The 22194-nt window shown below is 38.9% G+C and overlaps 1 protein-coding gene and 1 long non-coding RNA gene across 9 annotated transcripts in view; one reads left to right on the top strand and one right to left on the bottom strand.

Moving 5' to 3' along the window:
- The window catches only part of LOC111090280, a 33706-nt gene extending 15275 nt beyond the window's left edge, over positions 1 to 18431 (top strand). The window contains exons 4-5 of one of the 2 annotated variants that reach the window (XR_005371428.1): positions 15365 to 15537; positions 17191 to 18431. This is a non-coding gene — a long non-coding RNA (uncharacterized LOC111090280). Of the gene's footprint in view, positions 1 to 15364; positions 16214 to 17190 lie in introns of those variants that run through there. The other variant, XR_005371427.1, reaches the window with a different exon arrangement.
- The window catches only part of ZMAT4 (zinc finger matrin-type 4), a 337657-nt gene that overhangs the window by 5381 nt on the left and 310082 nt on the right, over positions 1 to 22194 (bottom strand). The gene's annotated exons all lie outside the window — the stretch shown is intronic.

The raw sequence follows: 22194 nt of genomic DNA, 5'->3' as shown, positions 1-22194 counted from the left end.
TATTGCATGCCTATTATGTGTCAAGAATTTCACTTTTTTTTTTCACTTATAATTTAATCCCCACAACCACCTTTAATTTGGATGTCACGTCTTCGCATTTTAACAGTGAAAACACTGAGGCTTAAATTGTCTAAGTGAATCACACAGCTGCTTAAGGGTGGGGGCTGAACCCCGGGAAAGATCAGAATCAAAAGGCAAAATGCTTGTTGACATCCATACAGTGAATTTCTCTCATGGTGCAGAACATGTCCTCTGGCTGTAGTGAGGCTGCCAAAACAGTATATGTTCATAGTTGACAATGATCCCTAAAGCTATATTTTAGAGGGGACGGTGGCAAAAGTTCAGGGGCAGGTTAGAATCCTTACACAGATTTTCATTTTCATTTTCATCACTAAAAGCTAAATACTGTAGTGGAAATCTGGTAAATGAAAATTCACAAGCTACAAAGGAAAATTCTATCACTCACCTAGAAGCACACAGCATATCTTAGAATTCTATTTTCCATAAAAAAAAAAAAAAAAAAAGGTGCTGTCACAGAATATTCTTAGGATCCAGATAAGAATTTGAATGTTGTTGTATAATGCAGACCAAAAGAAAAAGGAAACTATATGCATCTCTGGGAAAAAAAAAAAAAATCACTTTGGAATTTTGCATTGGAATGACCCTGGTAAGCACAACCACTCCTAAATGGTTGTTATAAAAAGAAAAATCCTGTTTTGGAATCCCACATTAGGTGTCTGTTCCATCTGGTCATGACCGAGGAAATTCTACAGTCCTTGTCATTTTCTCATGCTAATCTGACATAAAGGTTAAAAGTTCTCACTAAGCAAACAAGTATAATCTCATTTTAATATATTGCAAAGGTGAACACTTTTCCAATTAAAATGGTTTGAAGTGCCACATCGCTGTGCAACAGTGAGAGGACCAAACACACACACACAGCTGAACAGTCTTCAGTTATGATTACATCATTAGAGGAGACTGAAAGAGATTTTTTTTTTGTAACTTCTAGTAAAAGTGGTATAGTAAGAACTTAATCCCATAATGAGCAAAAATATCACACTCATCCTTTTTATAGTCAGAATGATTATTCAGATCCTTCTGAACACAGAAGTAATGACAAATTAAAATGTCTTTCAATTCCATATAGCTTTTATAATTATTCATCCATTACTCTTATTATTGCTGAAAAGGCTTCATATTTTAGTCAGCATCCCATTTGATACAAAAGAACATGGAAAATTTTACTGCTATTAATAAATATACAGCCATCCAATCCAAGAAGAAAATTCTTTTTCATCTGAGAGATAAGCTGCATAATTCATGTATTTTCAGAAATTTCTTTAAATAGAAAATGAAGAAAGGCATAGGGAAAAAAGAATTCATTATACAGTTTCTATTTGTGGTGAGGGACAGTCTCTTCTCAGAGTCTGAAATTTAATTCAATTTGAAGAGAATTTCAATTGCATTGCATATGTACCAACATACTCATAGAGCTCACTTTATTTTTGACATATATCATCATAAAAATGATGCAACATAGCTGCCACTTCACTTAAAAAAATGTTCCTGAAGGTTACTAGGTACTTTTCTTTGGGTCTTGGAATGTAGTTAGAAAAACTTACAGCAGTTTAGAATGGGTACCTCTGCTCTCCAAAAAGAGAAATGTCCATGTCTGTGAAATCGGGGGCTCCATCTGACTGTGAGCTCCAGCCCCTTTAGGAGCTCGCCTCACACAGAGACTTGATGGCTTTGCAGGGTAGGTCTGCATCCTGAGGCCGGGAGCCTAATGCAGAACCAGTTAAGTGAAGAAGCTTCTCTTTGTACTAGCTGTCCTTCTGCCCATTCAGACCTGGAAGGTTCAGAGGAGGCGGTGCTCCAAACTGGGAATGGATAGTAGTCATATGTACATGGTACATTGGTAATGACTTCTTTTTTTTTTTTTAATTGAAGTATAGTTGACACACAAATGTTACATTAGTCTCAGGTGTACAACGTAGTGATTCAACAAGCTCTTCACATGCTGTGCTCACCACAAGTGTAGCTACCATCTGTCACGTACAACCCTATTATGATACTATTGACTATGTTCACTATTCTTTACTTTTCAACCCCATGACTTATTCATTCTATACCTGGAAGCCTGTACCTCCTACTCCCCTTCACCCATTGTGCCCAATCCACCTCCATCCTCCCATCTGGCAACCACCAGTTTGTTCTCTGTATTTCTGGCTCTGTTTCTACTTTTTAAAAATTTTATTTGTTAGTTCTTTAGATTCCACATATAAATCAAATCACATGGGATTTGTCTTTTTCTCTTAGATGCATTTCACTTAGCAATACCCTCTAGGTCTACCTAGATTGTTACAAATAGCAAGATCTCATTCTTTTTACCTTAAAAAGGAGTCTTCAATGCCAAAATCGAACTGTTTTCACCATTGAAAATGACCAGAAATGTATGCAGTCTTTCTGAGATGTTTTCAGGGGGAGGGAGAAGGATGGGGAATTTGTTCTGTTCAGTGTATTTGGAGATGGCTACTGGACCAAAATTGATGTGTGTTATCACGCACTGAATTTAAACTAGTTGATAAGCCGATTAAAAAACAAAGCAGAGTAACAACCTCAGCCATCATGAAGCCTGGTGTCTGATACCCAGAGAGCAAGTTTACAGGGACATGAGAAATGAACTCATGGACCATGGCTTCTATGAAATGATGTAGCCAGAATTTGTTCGTTTTGTTGGATGAGGAGCTTTGTTCTAGACATTTCCACACACATGCTGCTGAACAGTCATGGTTTCAATTTTGTTCAATCTACTGCCTGAGATGTGCCATGAAGGATATCTAAGGATTTGTCACCTTTGTTCAGTTTATTACCATAAGACACAGATAAATCAAATCACACTAGATTTCCCAAATCAAGCTTCTCCAAATTTCTATTCTTCCTTTTCCTGCATTCTGTAACTCAGCAAGTAAGAACTCATGGCAGAAATGCAGTGTTTTCCCAGGTTTGTTTCTTTTTCTCCCCTACCCCATGAGCAGTCAACCACAAGTCTTATTGGCCTCCTATTTCATTCTGAAATATGTCATGTCCTCTGTACCCCTGGCCCATGTCCAAATCTTGGCGCTTGACATGACACTAAACTTTTCTCTGGCATCTTTGCAACCAGCTCTGCTTCATCATCACACTGGTGTTCTAGTGCTTCACTAGGTTTCCACCGTCTACTGGAGAAAAATGTAATACTCAAAGGTCATTTGCAATGTGACCGCTTGCTTTCTTCTCCTCCAGCCCCATCTTTTTTGTCAGTGATGCCCATAATCACTCTAAACTCTCATCTCAGAGAGTTACTTGAGGTTTCTGAAACTGCCACACTCCCCCGCGCTTCTACAGTTTGCATAGGCTCTTCCTTCTGTCTGGGAATTCATCCTTCACCCCTGGGCTTCTCCAAATTTTCCCATTCCTCTTAGTGGAAGCATGTTCCCTTAAAATATCCTTTCCTGAACTTATCCAGACCCAACCAAATGTATTTGGAGTGTTTTGAGCAGCCCCTAAGGAATAGAGAACAAAGTCTCAAGAAATTGCCCAAGCCACAATAAGTGATCAGTAAACTGCTATGCTTAAGACAGAGGGGTGCAATGTGTCTTGCTTCTGAGAATGGTGAAGGGCAGGGGAATGCTGGGGGTGGGGGGTTGGAGAAGAAAGAGGAGAAGGAAAAAATGTGGGAGAAAAGATGAAGCATGGAGAGAATGGAACCAGGAAAATGGATTTGTTCTTTGCAAGGTGCTACCTCTGTATGATGTCCTAATCTTTGAAATCCATCTAAACGAATAAAATATTTGCAAAATGTTAACTGTTAGTGGGAGTTTAGGTAGTCTGAGTGATACGGGGTCAGGTGAAGGAGAGAAGCACTCAAATTTATAGAGGAAGAAAAATGTAGAAAGACGACAAGACACTAGGAGCTAAAAACATAGGCAGGTTAGGATCCTAGCAGGTTGCTGTAAACTTTGCTGGGTAGTCTCATGCTGGTCCAAGAGGGCTGAAAGTGGGGTGGAGTTTAGCTGGCAACTCTAACATCTGGGTAGTGCAAGGTGAATTTCCCCAAATCCTTCTTGGAAAAACAAGTCCCATATATTTATAACCTATTGTATAAAGAAATCATTTAAGAAAATTCAAGCTAATTCAGAGAAAAGTCTGATTTTAAGAATGTTCGAGAAGCTGTGAATATTCAAAAGTATAGAATATTTAAAATGAATGCAATCCATCACTTCTTAATACACAAAGACTAGCGAAATTGACAAGAATGATTTGTAATTAACTTACCAAAACACCTAAGAAAACAAGTCTCCTCTGTTTATATAGAATTTGCATTGTTTATATGCAAATGAATGCTACTGAAGTGCTAGAGAACAATTTATTCCCTTAAGAAGGCAAATATTCTCTCTATAATCTTGTTTACACTATCCATTTGCTTTGCAAAACATTTTTCATAAAATCACAAAATAATGAAATGTTGGAGGCAGAAGGACCTCAGGGATCATATAGGAAAGTCCATCATTTGATAGATGAAAAACTCAATGGACCCCCTGACATATCTGTATATCCCTAGCAAGTCTGAAACCTGCATCCCCAAACCCCCTTCTCTGGGGGACTCCATTCCTCCTACAATGGGGTGCTAGCCACAGCTGGGGCAGATGCAAACAGAGTAAGGGAGCTGCAAAGGGCCAGGCTTTGGGGCATTACCAGGACCCCTCAGCCTCTTAGACCTAGGTGAGAGAGCCCAGTATCCCTTTTCCATTCACTTACAGATCTGGAGGCCTGGTTAGTCCCTGTTTGTTTCTAAACCTCAGCTTCTACTTTGTCTCCTGCAGGAAATCTTTCCTGTCGATGTCCTCTTCTCTGTCTGGCCCATCCTAAGTGCTTTCCTCTACTATTTCTCTAACCACATCATGTTGCCATCTTAAGTATATCCACTGTCCTCCCTCCAGAGAAGCCTTGGGACTCAATTTCTGTATTTTCAATGCTTACAATAAGGCCTGGCACAGAATCTATGCCTAACCTTCTCCAAATAAATACCAGAGACTAGAGAAGGAATGCATTGGCATGTTGGGAAGAAGCCTAACTCCCAGATGCTCACATTCCTCAGTTCCCTGTCCTATATCTTGGGCAAATCTACTTCTGGCTTTAATTTAGAGAAAAGAAAAACAATTAAGAATTCAAAGTATCTCTATTTTTATCTTTGTCTACTATTCTTATAGATTCAAAGGGCTTGTGATTTAAAGTTAGAAATCTTGATTTTAAACTCCAACACCCATTATTACTACTTGGGTATTTATGTACCACACTTTCAACTTTATTTAGTTTCAGCTCATCCATCTATAGAACAAAGACATCAATAGTATTTTCCACAGAAGAGTGTCATAAGAATTAAATGAGATAGTATATATTAATATGTCCAGTACCTACAAAAAAATTTAGAGATTCTTCTGTCCTTATCCTTATTTTTAATCGCTTGAAGGAAAACTTTCTGAGGTAGCTGTTATATAATAAATAATTTGGGTTTTTTTGTCCTAGGTTCTTGGGGTGAAGATAAGCCTTTGGAATTTCCCAATCATTAGGAGTGTCTTTGCTTTTTGTTTTTGTTCTTAACATATACAAAGTGACATTTGGCTTTTTTCCCTTTGTTTGTTTGCTTATTGATTAATTGATTTTTAATTGAGATATAGTAGACATACTATATTGTATTAGCTTCAGGTGTACACCATGGTGATCTGGCAGTTATGTACAATAAGAAATGCTCACCATTATAAAAATAGTTACTTTCTATCACCATACAAAGTATAGTCAATTCACCTATGATAAAGGAGGCAATAGTATTCAATGGGAAGAACAAAGTTGGAGGAATTACAATTTCAGATTTCAAGATGCATTACAAAGCTGTAGTAATCAAAACAGCATGGTAATCACACAACAATAGATACACAGATAAATGGAACATAATAGAGAGCCCAGAAATAAACTCCTACTTTTCTGGTCAATTAATCTGTGGCAAAGAAGGCAAGAATATACAATGGGAAAAAGACAGTCTCTTCAATAAATGGTGTTGGGCAACCTGGACAGCATCTGTAAGAGTAAAACTGGACCATTTTCTTACTCCACACACAAAAATAAAACCAAAACAGATTAAAGACCTAAATGTGACATCTGAAATCATAAAACTCCCAGAAGAAAACATAGGCAGCAATCTTTTTGACATCAGCCATTGAAACATTTTTCTGGCTCTGTCTCCTTGGGCAAGGCAAACAAAATCAAAACTAAACAAGACTATATCAAACTCAAAAGCTTTTGCACAGGAAGAAAGCCTTAACAAAATGATAGGGGTGCCTTTGTTATTCACTGTGGGCCCTGAGGGGCTATGCTAATGAGCTGATTCATAGGGAGTTCCTACAGAATTTCAAGATGGAGGCTGGCCATTCTGGAAAGATCTACCATGTGATTAGAGGATTGAGGCTTTGAGCCACATTATGAGCTTTTTGTAGAGGTGAGAGGGGCTGAAGATTGAGTTCAGTCATGTGGCCAATGAGTCAATCTATCATTTATCATAAGTAACAGTAAAAACTCTGCACACTGAAGTTGTCAGAGAATGAGCTCTACCATCAGATGCCAGACCTCAAATCCCAGATCTGGCACTCAGTTATCTCTGTGGCCTTTACCTCAGTTTCCTGATCCATTAGATGGGGATGATATAATAAGAGCACAGGTCTCACAGACTGCTATGAAGTTGAAATGAGTTAGTATACATGGAAGTATAATGTACCTTGTCCATATGGAACAACAAATCAATGTCTCTTACTATCACTACCAGTATTAGTATTACTCTGCTACATGGGCCCCTGCTTTAGTTAAGTAGATTATTGTGCCTTATGTAACTGGCAGAAAGAGAGACAGTGTTGAAGTGAGATATGCTTTCTGGAACCTAAAGGCAGCTCTGGTTCTGTGTTTCCAGGGTAGGTGAATAATCATGGAAAACAATGGCATGTAGCACAAAGATAGTGGGAAAGGGATGAATGCTAATATTTGATGGGTGCACAATGTTCCCTCAATGTAAGACAATTAAAATTAAATACAATTACAAATTCAGTTCCTCAGTCACATTGGCCACATTTCAAGTTCTCCATAGCCACATGTGATTAGTGGCTACTATAATGTATAGAGACAAATAATTTCCATCATCACAGGGGGTTCTATGGGATAGTGCTGCTCTAGAACCACCAAAAGTATCTGAAATCAGATATGTTTTCAAATATAAACCATAGTTCTTTTATATGTTCTTTTATGTATATTTATACATGTATATACAATTTTATTATATATGTCTGGATATATTTAATTCAAGTATAATTAACATACAGTGGTATATTACTTTCAGGTATACAATATAATGATTCAACAATTCTATGCATTACTCAGTGCTCATTATAATAAGTGTACTCTTTTTAAAAAAGATCTTTATTTATTTATTATTTATTTATTTATTTATTTATTTTTTATTTATTTTTAGAGACAGAAAGAGTATACACAAGTGGGGGGAGGGGCAGAAGGAGAGGAGGATGGAGAGAGAGAGAGAGAGAGAATCCCAAGCAGACTCCACACCCAGCACAGAGCCTGATGTGAGGCTCGATCTCATAAACCTTAGATCATGACCTGAGCCAAGACCAAAAGTCTGACGATTAGCCAATGAGCTACCCAGGTGCCCCTGATGAAAAGTATACTCTTAATCCCCTTCACCTGTTCATCCATCTTTTCGCCCACCTTCTTTTTGGCAACCACTGGTTTTATTCTCTATATTGTTTGTCTCTTTCTTGCTTTGTTCAATTATTTTATTTCTCAAATTACATGTATAAGTAAAAGCATATGGCATTTGTCTTTCTCTGACTGACTCATTTCACTTATTTAGCATTATACCCTCTAGATCCACCCACATTGTTGCAAATGACAAGACTTCATTCTTCTCTGTGGCTGAGTAACATTCCATTGTGATATATATATATATATATATATATATATATATATATATATATCACATCTTTATCCATTCATCTGTGGTATTTTTATTTTTAATTTCTTCAGGAACCTCCACACTATTTTCCACAGTGGCTGCACCAATTTACATTCCTACCAAGAATGCACAAGGGTTCCTTTTGTTCTATATCCTCATCAGCATTGGCTGTGTTTGTGTTCTTGTTTCTGTGTTTTTCATTTTAGTCATTCTGACAGGTGTGAGGTGATATCTTATTGTTGTTTTGATTTGCTCTTCCCTGATGATGAGTAACGTTGAGCATCTTTTTGTGTATCTGTTGAGAATCTGGATATCTTCTTTGGAAAAATGTCTATTCATGTCTTCTGCCTATTTTTAATTGGATTGTTGAATTTTTTGAATTAATTTGAATTATTTGATGTATAAATCCTTTATATATTTTGGATATTAACCCTTTATCAGATACATCATTTGCAAATACCTTCCCACATTTAGTAGTTTGCCTTTTTGTTTAGTTGATTGCATCCTTTGCTGTGCAAAATCTTTTTATTTTGGTATAGTCCAAATAGTTTAATTTTGCATTCATTTCCCTTGCCAAAAAAGGCATTTCTAAAATAATGTTTCTATTGTTGCTATCAAAGTGGTTACTGCCTACTTTTTCTTCTGGGAATTTTATGGTTTCAGGTCTCACGTTTAGATCTTTAATCTATTTTGAGTTTATTTTTGTGTGTGGCATAAGGAAATGGTCCAATTTCATTCTTTTTCAGGTAGCTGTCCAATTTTTTCCAGTGCTGTTTGTTGAAGAGACTTTTTTCCCATTGTATATTCTTGCCTCCTTTGCTATAGATTAATTGATCATAAAAGTGAGGGCTTATTTCTGGGCTGTCTATTCTGTTATATCAATTTATGTGTCAACTCTTGTGCCAGTGTCTTACCATTTTGATTACTACAGCTTTGTAGTACATCTTGAGATCTGGGATTGTGATACCTCCAGTTTTGTTCTTTTTCAATATTGCTTTGGCTATTTGGGTCTTTTGTAGTTCTATACAAATTTTAGGATTATTTGTTCCAGTTCTGTGAAAAATGTTTGCATTTTGATAGAAATTGCATTAAATCTATAGATTGCTTTGAGTAGTACAGATATTTTAACAATATTGGTTCTCCCAATTCGCAAGCATGTAATATTTTTCCATTTGTTTATGTCCTCTTCAATTTCATTGGTGTTTTATAGTTTTTAGCATACAGGACTTTTACCTCCCTATTCCTAGGTATGTTATTCTTTGTGATGCAATTGTAAATGGGATTTTTATCTTTCTGCTACTTCATAGTGTATAGAAATGCCAAGATGTCTGTATATTGATTTTATATCCTGGGATTTTACTGAATTAATTTATCAGTTCTAGTAATTTTTGTTGGAGTTTTTAGGGCTTTCTAGATATAGAATTATGTCACCTGCAAATAGTGAAAGTTTTACTTCTTCCTTACCAATTTAGATGCCTTTTATTTCTTTTTCTTGTCCTATTGCTATGGCTAAGACTGTCAATACTATGTTGAATAAAAGTAGTGAGAGTGGACATCCTTGTCTTATTTTGATCTTAGAGGAAAAGCTCTCAGTTTTTCAGCATTGAGTAGGATATTAGCTGTGGATTTTTCATATATAGCCTTTATTAAATTGAGGTATGTTCCCTCTATCCTACTTTTTTGAGAGTTTTTATTATGAATATCTGTTGTACTTTGTCAAACACTTTTTCTGCATCTAGTAAGATGATCATATGGTTTTATGTCCTTTCTCTTATTAATGTAATCTATCATGTTGATTGATTTGCAAATATTGAACCACCCTTGTATAATTGTAAATCCCACTTGATCATGGTGAATGATTTTTTATTTTTATTTATTTATTTACTTATTTTAAAGATTTTTATTTATTTATTCATGAGAAACACACACAGAGAGAGAGGCAGAGACACAGAGAGAGAGAGGCAGGCTCCGTGCAGGGAGCCCGATGTGGGACTCGACTCTGGGACACCAGGGCCATGTCCTGGGCCAAAGGCAGGTGCTTAACTGCTGAACCACCCAGGCATCCTGGTGAATGATTTTTTAAAATATATTGTTGGATTTGGTTTGTTAGTATTTTGTTGAGGATTTTTGCATCTATGTTCATCAGAGATATTGGACTATAGTTTTATTTTATTTTTTTAATGTTTATCTGGTTTTGGTATCAGGGTAATGCTGGCCTCATGGAATGAATTTGGAAGCTTTCTTTCTTCTCTTCTAATTTTTGGAATAGTTTGAGAAGAATCAGTATTAACTCTTCTTTACATATTTGGTTCAATTTACCTGTGAAGTCATCTGTTCCTGGACTTTTGTTTGTTGAGTTCTTTGATTACTTTCTCTTATTTGCAAATACCTTCCCACATACTTTCCATACTTTCTCTTATGATTCAATTTTATTGCTAGTACACAGTCTATCCAAATTTTCTATTATTCCTGATTTTGTTTTGGAAAGTTAAATGTTCCAGGAATTTATCTACTTCTTCTAGGTTGTCCAAACATTGGCATGCAATTTTTCATGCATAATATATAATCCTTTGTCTTTCTGTGGAGGTGGTTGTTATTTCTCCTTTTTTTGTTTCTGCCCTTATTTACTTGAGTCTTCTCTCTCTCTCTCTTTCTCTTTGATGAGTATGGCTAATGGTTTATCAATTTTATAGATCGTTTCAAAGAACCGGTTCCTGGTTTCACTAATCTTTTCTCTCTCTCTCTCTCTCTCTTTTTTTTTTTAGACTTTATTTCACTTATTTCTGTTCTGATACGATTTTAATCTTTTCTGATTTTGTTGATACTTATTTTGTGCCCTAACGTGATTTATCCTGGAGAATATTCCATGTGCACTTCAAAAGACTATGTATTCTATTTTTAGATGGAATGTTCTGAATATATCTGTTAGATCTTTCTAGTCCAAAGTGTTATTAAAAGCCATTGTTTCTTTGTTGATTTTCTGTCTGATGATCCATTCACTGATGTTAAGTGGAGTGTTTTAACATCCCCTACTATTGTATTATTATCAATTTGTTCCTTTGTATCTGTTAACGGTTTAGTTGGGTGCTCCTATGTTGGATGCAATTGTTGTATCTTCTTGTTGGATCATTCCCTTTATCATTATACAGTTTGCTTCTTTGTCTCTTGTTATAGTCTTTGTTTTAAAGTTGGTTTGGTCTGATATAAATATTGCTAACTCAGTTTTCTTTTTGCTTCCATTTGCATGGTAAATGTTTTTCTATCCTTTCACTTTCAATATTCATGAAATGAATCTCTTGTAGGCAGCATACAGATAAGTCTTGCTTTTTTTTTTTTTTTTAGTATATGTGCTGCTGAAGCGAGCACTACGTCTTGCTTTTTAAACCACTTAATCACCCTAAGTCTTTTGATTAAAGCATTTAGTCCATTTACATTCAAAATAATTATTGATAGGTATGTACTTACTGTCATTTTGTTACTTGTTTTATGGTTATTTTTGTAGTTCCTCTCTGTTCCCATCTTGCTCTCTCCTTTGAGGTTTGATAGTTTTCTTTATTGATATGCTTGGATTCCTTTCTCTTTGTTTTTTGCATATCTATTACAGGTTTTTGATTTGTGTTTATCAAGCATAAGGTTGACATATAACATCCTATGCATATAGCAGTCTAAGTTAGCAGTCACTTAAGTTTAAACCCATCCTAAAGCCCTAAATTTTTACTCCCTCCTCCCATGTTTTATGAACATGATGTCATAATTTACATCTTTTAATTTTGTGAATCCCTTAACTGATTTTTATAGATATAACTGATTTTACTGCTTTTGTGTTTTAGCCTCTGTATTGTTTTTATAAGTGATTAATCTACTACTTTTATTATGCATGCATTTACCTGTGAAAACTTTTTTATCCTTTAATAATATTCTTAGTACTTTTCTTTCTACTCAAAGAATTCCCTTTACTGTTTCTTGTAAGACTAGTTTAGTGGTGATGAACTCCTTTAACTTGTGTTTGTCTAGGAAACTCTTTATCTCTCCTTCTATTCTGAACAATAGCCCTAATGGAAGGAATACTTTGGGTTGCAGGTTTTTTCCTTTCTGATTTTGAATATATTACACCATTCATTTCTGGTCTGCAAAGTTTCTGGTGAAAAATCAGCTGATAGCCTTATGGGGTTTCCCTTGTATGTAACTATTTTCTTTTTTCTTGTTGCTTTTACATTTCTTTCTCCCTTTTTTTGTCATTTTAATTTCTATGTATCTTGGCTGGACCTCCTTGGGTAGATTTTTTTTTTTTTGGAGGGGGTGGCGGTCTCCAAAAAAAAACCTCCTGGATCTGGACTTCTATTTCCTTCCCCAGATTAGGAAAGTTTTCAGCTTCAAACAAATTGTCTGGCCTGCTTTCCCTCTCTTCTCCTCCTGGGATCCCTATAATGTGAATGTTATTATGCTTGATGATGTTGCTGACTTCTCTTAATCTATTCTCGTTTTTATTATTATTATTTTATTTTTGCTGTTCAGCTTGGTTGCTTTCCATTATTCTGTCTTCCAGCTTGCTGATCTGTTTTTCTGTTTTCCTTAGTCTACTTGTTATTCCCTCTAGTGCATTTTTAATTTTAGCTATTGAGTTCCTCATCTCTGATTGGTTCATTTTTATATTTTCTATCTCTTTGCTGAAGGTCTCACTGAGATCATCTACTCTTTTCACAAGTCCAGTAAGTATCTTTATGACTATTAATTTGAATCCCTTATCAGACATATTGCTTATTTCCATTTCCTTTAGCTCTTTTGCTATGATTTTGTCCTACTCTTTCATTTGTGACATATTCCTTTGTCTTTTTATTTTCTCTAATTTTCTGTGTTTTTTTTTTTCTATGAATTAGAAAAGTCAACTATGTCTCCTGATCTTGGACACAGTGGCCTTATGAAGAAGAGGTCCTGTGCTCTGCAGTGCAGACTGTTCACCAGACTCAGATGATTCAGAGGTTTCTCCTATGTGTGTTTTGTGCACCCTCTGTTGTGACTGAAATGCTTTTGCCTTCTGTCCAATCGGCTGCAATTGTCTCCTTTATCTGTTGCAAGCAGGGTTTAGTCCCTGTGCCCTAAGGGACCAGTCTGCAGCTGCCTTGGGCTTGTAATTGGATCCGACCAGATGTCTGTCCTTAGTGTACCTGTTGGGGTTGCAGTGACCACAAACTACAGGTCTGGCTTTTTTTCCCTTACCCCATAAAGTTTTTGTTGGTAGGTGGGCTGGATGAGATCAGATATCTGCTCCCAACCCATTGTTGGAGTTGCAGTTAAATTGGTGTGTGTGGTTATCTTCCCCTCTACTTAGGGCAAGAATCATGTCAGAGTGCTGCTGGTCACTATTGAGGCTGCCTGCAGAATGTCAGATGCCATCTTAGAGGGACTCCCATCAAGTTGGGTGGGTTAGTTGGATCAGATCTGCAGGAGAACATGGGGGCAGGGTGTGCAATTAGCAAGTTAGGTGGCAAGTGTTCGCACACTGGTTCTGGCAGGTGTTTCGTATCTAGGCTGGAGGTTGGGGGGTGGTGAGGAGAAATGGTGCCTGCTAGCTCTTGTTCTTGGAGAAATTTCAAAAAGATCCTGCCCCATCCAGTGCAAATTCTGAGATTAGTAAATAAATACCCTTCCCATATACCCCAGGTGCTTTTCAAACTGCTGCTTCTATGCTATATTTCCACAGGGTGGTTTGTTATCCTGGATCTTTAAAGATAGGGACTCAGTTTCCTATTGCTCTGTTGTTCTCCCGTTGCTAAGCCTGCTGATTTTTGAAGTACTCAGATTTAAGCCCTACTGTTTGTAAAAACTTGCATAGTTAAGTCCCTCTGGTTCCTAATGCCAAATGTTATGGAGACTCATCTTCCCAGGGCAGGTCCCCCATATTTGGGACGCCTGGTGTGTGGTGTGCTCCTTGTCTTTCTCATGCTCTTGGTGTCCCTCTGTTCTGTGGTTGGCCTCATAGCAAGTTTGGTTCCTTACCACATCTCTGACCCTCCTAGCATTTTCAGTGTGGACTCCTCTCTATGATTAGTTGTAGAGAGTCTGTTCAGACAGTCTTTGGGTTATTTTCTGGGTTGGTTGTAGCTATGATCTAGGTGTATTCACGGGATGAACTGAATTTAGGATCCTCCTACTCTGCCATCTTCCCAGGTTCCTTGCAGAGTTTTGTTTTTTTTTAAGAGTTTTTTTTTTAAAAAGTTCACTAATTTTCCTCAAAATGTGAGATAAAGAAAATTTAATGAGTACATTTAATAAGGAGAATGACCACCATTATACTCAAATAATGTATAGCTATCTCTCAAACATTTCAATGCCTCTAAGCTTGCGGATCAGGAAAGAAGAAATGTCCAAACTTTTGATATACTGTCTTCCTCTCCTTCAGCCCATGTCTAAATGTCCTGGGATACATGTCTTTGAGAACCTGGAGGCCAGCAATTCCAAATAATTCCTAGTATGCACAGATCAGCAATTGTAGAGGTGGAAAGCCATTCCTGAAGCTAGCCCTTAGGCAGAGAGGGGCTGAAGCCCATGAAGCATAGTAGCAGAAGCAAAGGAATGAGTTGGCAGAAGTATGTGTTGGTGGGGTACGTGGTGAGCTCACAGGAAAGGGGAGGACAGGTAACCAAAGAGATTAAAAAAAAAAAAGAAATATTGTATGAAGCAGATTACTAGGAAGGAGGCTGAGAAGCATGGTGGGATGGGATGTGGCCAGCTTGCAGGGAGAGATGCCAGGCAGAGATAGAGAGGAGGAGAGCTAGAAGCTGATGGAAGAGGCATGGGGTCTGATGCCAAGGGGTCACAGAGGATGCTGGTACTAGGGCTTGACTGCTGATAGTAGAAGTAGGACTTCAATGATAATGTAATTTTCTTAAGAAGTTATTTCATAATTGTTATATTATTATCAAACCCTTAAAACATTATGCTATGCAACAAGTAAACTCAGAAAAAGCATTCAATTAGGATCTGCACCTGGATTTACCATTAAATGCTACATTACATGTTTAGCTTTATCACCCTACACCCCGCCCAAACCTCAACTTCTTCATCCATTCAATGAAGAAATGGACAAGGCTACTCCTGAGGCTCTTTCACCTTCATCATGCTGAAATACGAGGGCTGGTCCAAGGTCATTGCTGTGGAGATAGACTGAGTCCTTTAAGATATTCAATTCCAAGTTCAGCAGTTTTCTGTCAGCCCATTTAAATTATCACAAACTCCAAAATGACAAATCCACAGATACAGAGAATTCTGCACTAACTTTCTTTTCCTTTCTTTTGCTTTTCCCTTCAGGCTCAGTTTATTTTCTAACCAGCATCAACTACAAACACAGTCAAACCTTTCAGGAGATGCTCAAATCCACTACTGAAAGCTGTCAGTACATTTTACAAACAAGGCTGAACTCTGTCTTATACATGTACTGATGGGCCAAGGAAGAGGATCAAGAAAGCCAGCATGTGCTCACAGTGAGTCTCTGGGAGACCATGGTCTGATGCAGCATCCTCCAGGGAACCTGGGTGTAGATCAAAACAAAACAAAGCCCACACTGCAAAAGTCATTGCAGTGTCTGTAGTAGGAAAACTCAATGATGTGGAAACAATCAGGTACATGTAGAAATATTCCTAGTGAAAATCTATCACTATCCCCACTCCAAATACCTGCACCTCATATGTTGTCCCTGTGATGCAGAGTGGGGTACACTGGGGTGAAGTCTGGAGTCTTGGTGCCACGTGACATCATCTAAATCATGTAACAGATAGAAAATGACTAACTTCTGAGCCTCAATTCTGTAATCTCTCAACTGAGGTTAGGACATCTCCTACATAGCACTTTTGTGAGGAATAAATGGGTTACCTTTGTAAATGGTAAAATTAGTGGAAAAGCTATTCAAATGTAAATCATTAGAGTTATACGACTTTACTAATCCTTAAAGTGCATTGAGATAATGTAGTGAGAATAACATATTAGCTAACTACAGCATTGTCAATGGTTTGCTTGTAAGATGAATCTGTCATTACAGATCTCTAAGCGTCCAAGGACTTGAATCTAATATACTTGAACTATTGGAAACAAGATGTTTGTCAGGCTAGGGGTGCTAAAAAATGTTGGTATAAGTAGTCAGGAACTGCAAAGGGCAATGAAGCCATGGCGTGGGGTCAGGGAAGAGAAGAGGAGGAAGATGACACAGGGAGCATCTGTATTTATTCCCAGGGTATGTGGGGGGTGGCTGTTAAAATACATTTTCCACCTCATAATTTGGTCTTGACCAGCACTAATGAACTTGGTGATCTAGCTCAGATTTTCAAGTTGTGTTGAAAATCACAACTTGAAGAGCAAGCCTCTTCTTGCTGCTTACAGTAAACTGTGAGAGTGACAGATTGAAGAAGAACTGCTATATAAATAGGAGCCAAGATTTGATGATTTTGAAAATTCTCAGCATCTCTAGATAGCAAAAGATGCTAAAATTAAGAAATGACTTCCAGGTAGTCAGGAAAATGTGGTCTAGAGATAAAGCTAAATGAGACAGCATTACCCTTGGTGTGGACTTCAAAGCGATCAAAGGATCAGACTGTTAGTGGGTCCCACCCAGGCTGCTAAAGAGAGTAAGGGCCCTACACACATATTGTCCCAATGGAACAACAGGGCCTCTGGGAAGTGGGAGGGCTTTGTCTCTGCCTTCTCAACGGGGCCCAAAGTTATTTTCTCCAAGAGATTTCATAGTGGGACTTTTTTTCTAGTACAATAAATCCCAGTAAGATTCCCAGAAGTCTCTCAGAGTTTTTGAGAAAAATCTATCAGTAGAAACACTGTTATTTTGGGTTAAAAGGAGTGGAGACAGTAAAAACACGAAGAGGCCAATAGACCCAAGCAAACTACTTGGGTGCAAACATATACTGGATTTCATGAAAAAGGATGACCCAGAGGGCAGACCAAGCTAAGAAGCTTCTGAAGTGGCTTCCTAAGATCCCCGTATCCCCGTATCCATGTCCTGATGCAATCCCCTCCCCTTGAGTGTGGGCTGGATCTGGTGACTTATTTCTAACAAATGGAATATGGACAGTATTATTGCACAATTAGGTTTTAGAAGACTGTGATTTCTATCTTGTTCCCCCCCACAGTCTCTTGCCTTCTTGCTTGCTTGCTCAGATTGTTGTGAGCTGCCCACACCCTGAAATGCCTCCGGCCAGTACACCCTGAGGAGCAAAGACTCTCATTCCAACAACTCACCAGGAACCAGACCCAGCCGACAACCACTTGAGTGAGATTGGAGGCAGACTCACTCTTCGTACAGACTTGACTGAAGCCTTAGAAAAAAACTCAGAGCCAAAAATCCTAGTGAAACTATGACCGGATCTTGACCCATAGTCACTGAGAGATAGTAAATGTTTAAGGGACTGAGTTTAGGGATAATTTGCTAAGCAACAACGAATAAAAATGATCAGGGTTATGGATTGAATTATGCTCCCCCATTCATATGTTAAAGTTCCAACCCCCAGTACCCCAGAATGTGACCTTATTTGGATATAGTCATTACAGATATAATTAGGTTATACTTCAGTAGGTGGGTCTAATCAAATCTGACCAGTGTCTTTACATCAAAGGGAAATTTGGACACAGACATGTCTATGGGGGGAAAAGCCATATGAAGATTGGAGTTAGGCTGCCACAAGTGAAGGAACTATCAGAAGCTGGGTGAGAGGACTGGAACATCCTTTCCTAGCACCTTCAGAGGGAACATGGTTCTGCTGACACCTTGACTCCAGACTTCTAGCCTCCAGAACTATGAGAGAATAACACTCAGCTTGTGGCACTTTGTTACAGCAGTCCTAGCAAACTAATACGGCCAGTAAATGGAGAAGAGGTGTTAAGTCATGTCAAGTAGAAGAGCAACCAAAGAATGATTTGCTCTGATCCCAATAGTCCTTAGAAACACTGACATACCTTCGTTAAATCTAGACAAACAAACAGATAAAAGAACAAACAAAACAATCTGTGTGCACCTAATCAAATGCCATCACCGCAGGCTCTTCTGCTCACAGCAGTTGTGGGGCCACTGCAATGAATCCCTCATGTGGGCATGCCCCTTGCCTCACAGCCTCCTTCACGCACCTCAGAAAGGTAAATGGGGTGAAGTAACTGGAGGAAAACAAACCAGAGCAAAACCTTGAGACACAGTAAAAAAAAAGAAAGGTGGATGGATATAAGGAGAATCCACATGTATCTCACCTCCTATAAAGATTTGATCCTTAAGCAAATAAGTAGTTTAGAGAGGATTTAATTCTTTTGTGTAAATTAATTTACAGCATGAGTTGACCCATTTGAAGAAGCACAGGGTGAATCACTTCAACAAGAAAAAAATCAGCTTCTAATATACCTCTTACATAAGTTTGGGCTCTATGGAGAAGCGCAGGCCAGCCAGGTTCTGAATGCAAATGAGATGTCTCCTAGGGGTCAAGATCTAGCAATTCTCAAACTTGATACATATTCACTGTCAATTAATAAACAAAAAGAAATTGATTATGGAAAATTCAGGGCTGAAAAATAGACATTGTGATTAAAATTCATGCTGACTGCTCTTCTCCAGGGCTGGCAAGTCCTGATGGGGAAAAAAAAAATCCTTTTTTGTTGACTTTGTTAATACTTGAGAAGAAAGACAGAAGAAATGAATTACATTCCAGTGGTCCACAGAGGCAAGCACTGATTCCTGAGGCAGCATAATGATCTGCTTCCAGCCCCTGACCTGTCCTCCCTGATGACTGACAGAGAGGGCAGGGAGGAGGGAGCCAGGGCTCTCCAGGACAATGTGTAAGCATAGGTGCCAGGAATGACTCTGCTCCTAACGGCCTGCTAGAGAAATGTAGGTTATGTGTGGCACATAAAGCTGCACTGAAATATGGTTTAACACTGTTTCTGCCCAATTCTCTGAACAGACTCAGACACATCCTGCCACCAGGGGTTAGTATGAGTAGCGTATAATTTTTAAAAACGTCTCATACACACACCAAACAAACACGGAAAGAATATGGAAATGCAATCATGATTAGGAGTGACATTTCTCAAGGTGCACCATTTGCAATATTTTGATTAACTCTCATTTCTGAACATCAAAGCAGCTTCTGTTAATAAACAGCGAACTCCAATTAGACATCTGTGAGCGTGATCTAAAAGGAACCCTTGGCTGACACGTGCGAGTCACCAATTTTTCCACAGTCTGAGCGCCAGCGATCAGCCTGGGTGTGGGGAACCAGGTTTCTGGTGAGGTTATGAGGCATTGGGCACCTATCTCCTGTGAGCATGCCGATCCCTCACTTTCTCCTTGTTGTCATTTCTTTCCTTTCTTGGCATTTCACACAGGCCCCTCACAGTCTGACTCCCTAACCCAGAACTCAGAGTCTAGAGAACAGCCATTCTCTGAAGGGAAGCCACTCCCTGATCCTATGAAAAGTATCTAGTCGACAATTTGAAAAGGAAGGAAATTATACTGTGGCAAAAAGAACGTGGATCTTAGAACCAGACAGACCTTGGTTTGCTTTTAAGCCTCATGGGTGACTAATGACATGATCTGGGAAAATTATTTTGTTTTTTTCAGCTAGGTCACTCCATCTATGAATGGGAATCATGAGCATTTGCCCCTTTAGAGTCAGGCCTTGTTGAAATGTGATGAGGACACAACAGGAAATCAAAGTGGCAAAACTCCATGCCTTATAGTCCAGTATGGAGAGACTCCTGATGGATGAAAATAATAAAATTATACAGCATATTGGAAGGTGATAAAGACTATGAAGAAAAACAAAGCAGGGCAGAGGATGTGGATGATGTGGGAACACGAGTTGCAGTTTTGAATCCAAGGAGATTGCCATTTGCATGTGCTAGGAACTTGCCAGGTGACAGGTGGTTGTTGTGGGGGAGAGGGATCAGCAGGTATGAAGACTCTGAGGCTGGAGTGCTGCTGAGGGCTCTAGGAGAAGCAAAGGGGTCAGTGTGGCTGGAGCAGAGGGAAGGAGGATGAGAAGCTAGAGGAAGGCAAAGGGATAGCTAAAGGTGGGAGGATTTGAATGTGTGCCAGGTCCTGTAGTTCAAGGTATAGGCTTGGATTCTTATGGTGAACAAATGGAAAACCATTAGCATGTTTTGAACCAAGAAGTGGCCTGATCACTAAGGATGCAGTGAACTAAAAGAAGATGAAGATCAAGAAGAAGATGAAGAGGGGAAGGGGGGAGAGATAGGGGATGAGGAGGAAGAAGAGGAAAGGGGAAGGGAAAAAGAAATGCAATAAAGTACTGAGCACACCTAAGGACTTAAAACCCTCCTCACATTCCCCTGAGAATCACACTCATCTTTCTTTCTCTCTCCCCTTGCCCCAAGATTGTGTGATTTATGCATACAATTTTGGTTGGCAATTTTTCTGCGGTCTGAAGTAATGGCATGAAACTTAAATAATAGGAAGGAAGTCTAGAAGCAAAGCATATTGTTTTGTTAGAGATTCTGATGATTTCTGTGGGTGATTTTTGCCTTTCTGGGGCAAAGACAAGGATGGGGTTGAGAAAGTACTTTGTCCATTTGGTAAGAAATTAATTCTGCAATCTCATGATCTCATAGTCATTACATTAATCTGCATCTGTTTTTCTTTTTACTAACTTCTGCTAAGGGGACAAAGGTCAAAAGAGAGACAGGGATTCAAGAGAAACAAGCTCATCCCCTTACAAGATTCGAGGCAGTGGGCCAACTCTGCTGGGTCATTAAAATGTCTCCTGAGGGAGAAATGAATGGGTGAAACAGTGCTGAGAGACCTCAAGTGCCACATTGTCTCAAGACTTTTTCGCTCCCAAGCCAGTATCTTTCCACATAGCCCTTTAGTCCTTAGCTGAGGGAATGGCTCCATGTTCCAGTCGAAGCCAGAACTCTGGGAATCAAAGACCCCTCACCCATAAGTGGTGATCGAGTGTTGTCCGTTCCACTGGTCAAGTACCTCCCTGAGCCTCTGCACTTCTAGTGTTGCTGTGATCGCTCAGGACATCAGTTCTTCTACCTCCCCCCTCGTTTCTTGCCACATCTTCTGAACCATCCACTGATTTACTAAAACCTTGATTAGGTCCCTTCCCTATTCAAAATTCTCCAATGTCTCCTCATTGCCCAAAGCCCTTAGATTTACACATTATACCGTGATCTGGCTACTGAACCTCTCCAGCATTCTTTCTTAATACCTGCCTTCTTGCTTCCTCCTTTCCTCAGCCAAAATGCACCTTATACTCCAGCCATTTTGAGCTGGTTGTTCTCTTAAAATGCACCAAACTGCTTTAAAAAATCCTTTATTTAATCTGGCCTATTTGCCTGGAGTGCCAATTCCACAGTGACCACATGCCTCCCAGACCTGCAGTTACAGGGAGCAGAGTGGACCAACAGTCTCCACTGCTGAGCTCTGACAGTTCCCCCTTGCCCTCCCCTCTACCCCATGGCTCTGCCCAGACCTTGACAGACGGCAGCCCAGATGTTAAAGCAGATCCTTTCCTGGAAGGCAGGCAGTTCTTCTGAGACCAACTTTAGTCAGTCTTCCAAGGACCATTCAGTGGTTTAGGATACTTCCACCCAACTTTCCTTCCCTCTTTCCCTTACTCAGGGCCAGCCATGTGGTCTGACAGCTTTCCCAGTTTCTCCTGCACCACATTACACTTTGTCTCTCAGATCTTTGCCTTAATGATGTGCTTGCACATTTCATCCTCTTTTAGCAGCTGCTTCTCAGAGGACCCATCCCAGGCTCCTGCAGTGACCATCTGGTGAAAGCCTCCTCTTAATCTGACATGTTTCTCCTCCATCTTATGACTCCTAGGTAAAATGACACATCATAAGTTATAACCGTATATTACTTATTGTAACTAATAAAAGCACTATTAATGTTAGACATGTAAATATTCAAACATCTCCCCTGTATCCTATCTGAAATACCACCACATCTCCTATCACATTGCATTTGTTCATGATAGTGATGGTGTCTTACACAACATGGCTGAGCACTGTGGCTGGCTCACGACCAAAACGGTTCATCAGTAACTAGAAAAGTGCTTAGCACATAGTACATGCTCAATAAGCACATGTTGAGGGTATGAATGAATGATGACTAAATG

This window comes from Canis lupus, chromosome 16, assembly GCF_011100685.1.
Source record: "Canis lupus familiaris isolate Mischka breed German Shepherd chromosome 16, alternate assembly UU_Cfam_GSD_1.0, whole genome shotgun sequence".
NCBI lineage: Eukaryota > Metazoa > Chordata > Mammalia > Carnivora > Canidae > Canis > Canis lupus.
This window is presented reverse-complemented; position numbering and strand designations above follow the sequence as displayed.